Source organism: Sapajus apella, unplaced genomic scaffold (assembly GCF_009761245.1).
Source record: "Sapajus apella isolate SASKATOON/1434 unplaced genomic scaffold, GSC_monkey_1.0 scaffold53, whole genome shotgun sequence".
Classification (NCBI taxonomy): domain Eukaryota; kingdom Metazoa; phylum Chordata; class Mammalia; order Primates; family Cebidae; genus Sapajus; species Sapajus apella.
Genome location: NW_022436993.1, coordinates 2322437 through 2328484, shown reverse-complemented (window position 1 = coordinate 2328484; position 6048 = coordinate 2322437). Strand labels below are relative to the sequence as shown.

Below are 6048 nucleotides of genomic sequence, written 5' to 3'. Positions count from 1 at the left end.
ATAGGCAAACTATTTACAAGGGTTGCTTTGCTCACCATGTTCACTCCTCATGTTTCACACCCTGTTCACTCCTCAACCCACTTTGGCCTGCAGCCCATCATGCTATTGCAGTTGGTTTCTGAGGTCACTAACATTGGTAAAGCCAATTACCATGTCTCAGTCTTGCTGACTTGTCCTTGCAACATTTCTGGATATTGCTGACCACATCCTCCCACTCTTGTGGCTTCCACAGCACTTTCTCCTAGTTTTCCTCCTACCCTCTTAAAGCTCTTCCTCTGTGTTCTTTGTGGACTCTCTGTCCTCTACTTTAGATGCTGGAGTTCCTTAAGACTTAGCCCTAGGCCTCTGTTTCATCCCACGTCATAGTCTCTCTACGCAATCTCATAAATCACCACCTATATGATTACTCAAAATGTGTATCTCTGACTCTGAATCACACTTCTCTGGGCAAAGGATTCTTCTATACAATTCTCTACTTGAAGTCTCCCCTTGGATGTCTTAAAGATTTGTCCAATTCAACTTGCAAACAATAAAACTCACTATTTTCCCCTGCCCAAATACCACTCTTCCAGAGTTCCCATCTTGATAATGGGACTGTCAGCCACCATCATACAAACCTGATTCTTAGGAGTCATCCTTGCCTGCCTGCTCTTCTCCCTCTGCCTATATCCAGCCCTCTCAATCTCTGGCCAACTACCTTCTAAATGTCTCTCAATTCACCCATTTTTTCCCATTTCCACTGCTGCCAACCTAGTCAGAACCATTATACAGTTGACCCTTGAACAACATGGGTTTGAATTGCATGGGTTCATCTATACTTGGATTTCCTTCTGCCTCTGCCATCCCTGAAACAACAAGATCAACCTCTCCTCTTTCTCCTCCCAGTAAAATTGAGTAACGTGAATGAGATGAGGATGAAAACCTTTATGATGATCCACTTCCACTTAAGAAATAGTAAATGTGAGATCAGTCACAGTGGTTCATGCCTGTAATCCCAGCACTTTGGGAGGCCGAGGCAGGAAGATTGCTTAAGGCCAGGAATTTGAGACCAGCCTGGGAAACATAGCAAGACCCATCTTACAAAAAATTATTTAAAATAAAATAAAATTAGCTGGAATGATGGTGCACGCTTATAGTCCCAGCTGCTCAGAAGGCTGACGCCAGAGGATCTCTTGAGCCTGGGAGTTTGAGGCTACAAGGAGCTATGATCTCACCACTGCACTCTAGTCCAGGAACAGAGTGAGACTGTCTCTGGAAATAAATAAATAGAAAATATATTTTCTCTTATGATTTGTTAATAACAGTTTCTCTAGCTTACTTTATTGTAAAAATACAGTATTTAATGCATATAGTATATGTTCATTGACTGTTATCAGTAAGGCTAATAATTGGCTGTGACCAATTATTATTTTAAAAGGACGGTTAACAGCTGCTTGATCATCACCTGACGTTCTTGGTATGGAGTCAGGGGAGCCCTCTCCTGCCCTGCTCATACCTGACTAGCTACCTACTGTAACAGGACAATGCCAGGTTTTAGGGGTACCAAACTGCTGCACAGTTGAAAATCCATGTATAACTTTTGACTCCCCCCAAATTTAACTACTAATGGCCTACTGTTGGCCAGAAGTATTACTGATAACAGTCAATTAACACATATTATGTTATATGTATTTAAATAAATACCCTATTTTTACAACAAAGAAAGCTAGAGAAAAGAAATTACTAAGACAATCATAAGGAAGAGACAATATATTTTCTATTTATTTATCATTTACCCTAATTAATATAGCACCTTGACATGTTGAATATTAATTTGTCTGTTGTCTGCTTTCTACCAACTAGAATGCACCAGGCATGAGAGCAGAAATTGTTTCCTCTATTTTCATTGCTCTTAGAAGTGTAGGTGCTTGGGAAATGGCTTCTCATTAAATAAATGACAGAACTATTTGAAACTGCCGAGTTAACACATGCATCTAGTTTATGTTTATGTCTCCACCGCCTTCCCCAACATATAAGCCTTTGAAGACACAGCTGCAGAGAAGGGGAGGTTTATTTAACCGCCATTTACAAACCATAACTGACTTTAACTTCTGTATTTTCAGACCTCCCAGCGACTTTCTCTCAGGAAACTCCACTCTCAACTGACAAGTGCTATTTCCAGCCATTCCTTTGCTATTGCACATAGTGAGGCCATGAATGCCCTGTGCCATGTGCATCACTTATTTTCAACAGCAGATCTTTGTAATACACTCCTGGAAGTAGGGTGGCTGGGTCAAAAGGCGAATCCGTACACAAGCTAAATAGATATTGCTCAATCCTCTTCTACGGGGTTCAAACCATTCTGGATTTCTATGAGCAATGCATGTCAGTGCGATTCCTTTACACCCAGCCCACCAACTGAGCGTGGTTAAACGTGGGGAGAAAGGAGGGTGAGGTTACCAACCTGTTGGTTGAGAAACGGCCTCTGCCCAGCGTGCCCTTCCTCCACCCCCACGCGAGAAACAGCTGAACTCCGGCCGGGACGCGGGTGCCGCCTGTCCAGCCCTGTGCTGCGTCCCCTGAGGGCGGGCTGCAGGCGGCCGGGAAGCCTTGCACAACCGGCCCGAAAGAGGAAGCCCAGAATGTGCTGAAGTAAACACTTAGGCAGACTGTTGCAACATAAATCGGCCTTTCTCTCTGGTGGAACCATCGCTTGGCCCCAAGTCCCTTAGACCCTCATGCGTTGAGGCTGCAAAATGGGTCGATTCGCCAGGAGACGTTCCTGAGAGAAGGGCGCGCACGGCACAGGTAGGGGAGGGACAAGAGAGAAAGGAGCAATGTTTCCCAGAATTTAAAAAGAAAAAAAAATCTTTTCAAGGTGGTTGTGTAGCGGGGGCGGGATAGGGAGAAAGTCAGGCGCAGACTGGATGATTTAGAGAAAGCAGCCCCTAACTCTGAGTCCTTTACGCATACGTTTGTCTGTCCCTCTGTCTCTAACTAGGGGCCCTCCTTGCACCTCGAAGCAAAGCAGCTCGGATAGCGCCACACGTCTGCACGCTGCGTGGGAAGGGCAGGGCTGACAGCACTTCCTCCCCGGGGCAGCGACCTGGAGCCCGGGTACGGCCGCCTGCACTGCGCGTCGCTTTCGCGGCCCGAGCCCCGCCGCCTTCCCACACCCCCGCCGCGCCCCGCAGAGCCGTCGAGGTAAGTGGCGCCCCTAGTCTCCGGAGCCCTGTGAGCGCCAGCCCGGGACCCTCGGGGCTGTCACGGGGCCGGTGCGTCAAGCCTATTGGGTCGGATGCCGGGCGCAGCTACAGGCGCTGGCCTCGTGAACGCGCGCCCCCCGCGTGGCCTTCGAGCGCAGCGGGTACCCCGGGTGCCCGCCGCCGATCTCCACACTGGACCCGGCTCGCGAAGGTGGGAGTCTGGGGGCTTGGGGTCAGGCTTGCCTTTCCCCAAGCTGTTGCATCAGATTTGACATATTTCCTGCCCAGGAAATTGCTACAAGGTCAAACGGGGAACTGGTATGAGCCCTCGCGCGTCCAGAAGGTCGGCAGGTCCAGGAGCCCCAATCTACCCGAATGTAGAGGGATTCTTGAGGGGCGTTTCCAGGCACTGTGGAATAAATACCAGTCGCGTGAGAATTTGAATGTGGCTCGTAGTCTGACGCTTCTTAGACTGTTTCCTTCCTCTAAAACTTTTGGACAATTATTTCTTCTTTTTAAAAATAACTTCTTTCCCCCGAATTATTCTCATTTTCATTTTAAAATACCTTAAAGATACACTTGGATACCAGGCACAAGTTTCATAATTTGGCTTGAAACAGGTCCAGAGGGCCTTTTACGGCATGGAGGAAACTAGGGTGTCCTAATGTCTCCAAGAACCTCTGCGCGGGTGTCCCGCCAAAGACCTAGCCCAGTGTACCTCTTACTTTCCTTCTAGGAAGGTATTTCATAGTATTCATACTCCTGTGGAAAGTGAAATGTGTTTCCTAAAGCCACTCAGGACTTAGCGGTTCAAAAACAACTTTTGATGTGATCCTTAACGAGACAGAGTACTAAAGTAACAAAAGAAAAAGGCACGTGTGTTGATTATGCCCCCAGTTTTTTTTCTGTTTTGTTTTTTTTTTTTCCGGTGACATACGTGGTTTAAACGAAGGTGCTGGTACTATTCATTTAAAAATCTGGGTCTCCAGACAGAAATTTCAGAAAGGAAAAGTTTGTCCTTTTTCATAAACCTAGAGCAGTGATTTTCCCTCTGGAAATACTGGAATACTGGGTGGTACATGGGCCAGGGTGATGATGCTTGCTGGCAAAATTAGCAAGGATCTGCCGAGAAAGACTTTGTAACGTCTTCTAGTGATATTTCCTGTCTGCTCAAAGTGTGTTGTGAAAAGTCTAAGAAATTTAACGTCATCCTTAAACTATTAATGTGTGTCCATAAACTATTAATAATTATTAAGCTATTAATCCTTAAACTATTAAAAATTACTAATATGTGTGTCTTTCCTCAGCACTTGGGAGGCCTGGGTTCTGGCTCTTAAATCTGCCCCCAGCTAGCTAAGGATGTCCTTGATTAACTTGCATAACTTCTCCCTGGACTTCAGATAACATCAGTAAAGTGAGATGATTGGACTACATTATGTCTGTCCTTGAGAGAGCAACTGAGGAGTTGCTATTATTCTTTGAATTAGTCCCAGCTGGAATACTGGAAAATTAGAATTGCTGATCATGAATGTTTTAAAGTGGAGAAAATGATCATAATCATGATAACAGATTTTCTTATATTCTGAAATATCAACATATTTGAGGTAGTTTGTTTCTGAGAAGTTCCTGTAAAAGCACAGTGAGTATCTGGTCTATATGTAAAAAGGCAAATTTCCATCCTATTTGAAAACTGAGAGAATGAAGAACCCAAACTTGAACAGGTCAATATTATATTTTGAAATCCTTCAATTGCTATTTCTCAAGAAATATAACTGTAATATTAATTACTTTATGGCATTAGTTATTTTAAATATTAAACACAGTACTTACTAGGTTTTATAGTATCTATTACATTTTTTATATTTTTATATCCCAAGAATGTACACCAGTTACCCACTATTGATTTACCTTTTTTCACTCATCAATGAAAGTTTTAAATATTTCCATATTATTATTAGAATGAGCTACTTACAAAGTTCATTACCATAAATGTCTATGTTTGATATGCCTCTTTGGATTTTCTTTTAGCCATCTTACTTTTAGAGAACATTATTATTTTCATTTACTTCTAATTCTCTTCAATTTTATTTTCTTTTTATTTTTTTCCCATTTATTTTATTGCATTTTAGGTTTTGGGGTACATGTGAAGAACATGCAAAATTGTTGCATACGTACACATGTGGCAGTGTGATTTGCTGCCTTTCTCCCCATCACCTACATCTGGCATTTCTCCCCTTGCTATCTCTCCCCAGCTCCCCACCCCGCACCGTCCCTCCCCTATTTCCCCCCAACTGACCCCAGTGCGTAGTGCTCCCCTCCCTGTGTCCATGTGTTCTCATTGTTCAACACCCGCCTATGAGTGAGAACATGCGGTGTTTGATCTTCTGCTCTTCTGTCAGTTTGCTGAGAATGATGGTTTCCAGGTTCATCCATGTCCCTACAAAGGACATGAACTCATCATTTTCGATGGCTGCATAATGTTCCATGGTGTATATGTGCCACATTTTCCCTATCCAGTCTATCGTCGATGGGCATTTGGGTTGGTTCCAGGTCTTTGCTATTGTAAACAGTGCTGCAATGAACATTCGTGTGCACATGTCCTTATAGTAAAACGATTTATAATCCTTTGGATATATACCCAGTAATGGGATTGCTGGGTCAAATGGAATTTCTATTTCTAGGTCCTCAATTTTATTTTAATTATTTTTATTCCTAAAACTTTTTAGTGAGTCCACAAATCTTATAATAAATTGTCTGCATTCCATAGCCTATTGAACCACAATATTTACAATTTTATAGGACCCCATGAGTTTATTTTATGGGGACTAAAGTGATGTTAGGAATTCTCACCTCAAAATAGAAC

At 43.5% G+C, this 6048-nt stretch overlaps 1 protein-coding gene across 1 annotated transcript in view; it reads left to right on the top strand.

Moving 5' to 3' along the window:
* The first annotated feature begins 2114 nt into the window (after positions 1 to 2114).
* APBB1IP (amyloid beta precursor protein binding family B member 1 interacting protein) overlaps positions 2115 to 6048 on the top strand; it is a 120427-nt gene continuing 116493 nt past the window's right edge. The window contains exons 1-2 of the mRNA XM_032243826.1: positions 2115 to 2787; positions 2981 to 3183. The gene's annotated coding sequence lies outside the window, so the exon portion shown is untranslated. The remainder of the gene's footprint in view (positions 2788 to 2980; positions 3184 to 6048) is intronic.